This window comes from Pleurodeles waltl, chromosome 4_2, assembly GCF_031143425.1.
Source record: "Pleurodeles waltl isolate 20211129_DDA chromosome 4_2, aPleWal1.hap1.20221129, whole genome shotgun sequence".
In the NCBI taxonomy this organism is placed as follows: Eukaryota; Metazoa; Chordata; class Amphibia; order Caudata; family Salamandridae; genus Pleurodeles; species Pleurodeles waltl.
Genome location: NC_090443.1, coordinates 402,737,619 through 402,738,394, shown reverse-complemented (window position 1 = coordinate 402,738,394; position 776 = coordinate 402,737,619).

Here is a 776-nt window from a genome sequence, read left to right as displayed (position 1 = left end):
GACTCCTCTGTAAACCTCAAAATGTGCTTAAAAAAAGCATATTTTCCTGACTTTTCTTCGTACGATCACCACTCCAGCACAAAATTCCTACTCCCCAGTGTTCCCCTCAGTCTCCCAAATAAAATGACACCTCACGTATGTGGGTCCCCAAAGCAGAGTCAGTCTAAAGATGTATAAAAGAATATGTCCTTATAAACTCGCAGTACTATCCCCTGTATCTCTACAAGTTTTGGGCCTTATTCTGTTGGAGGCACCTGGCCCACCCACACAAGTGAGGTATCATTTTTATCGGGAGACTTGGGGGAACGCTGGGTGGAAGGAAATTTGTGGCTCCACTCAGATTCCAGAACTTTCTGTCACCGAAATGTGTGAAAAATGCGTTTTTTTAGCCAAAATTTGAGGTTTGGAAAGGATTCTGGGTAACAGAACCTGGTCAGAGCCCCTCAAGTCACCCCATCTTGGATTCCCCTAGGTCTCTAGTTTTCAGAAATGCACAGGTTTGGTAGGTTTCCCTAGGTGCTGGCTGAGCTACAGGCCAAAAACTACAGGTAGGCACTGTTTTCAATGAAAAAATGTGATGTGTCCACGCTGCGCTTTGGGGCGTTTCCTGTCGCGGGCGCTAGGCCTACCCACACAAGTGAGGTATCATTTTTATCGGGAGACGTGGGGGAACGCTGGGTGGAAGGAAATTTGTGGCCCCTCTCAGATTCCAGAACTTTCTGCCACAGAAATGTGAGGAACGTGTTTTTTTAGCCAAATTTTGAGCTTTGCAAAGG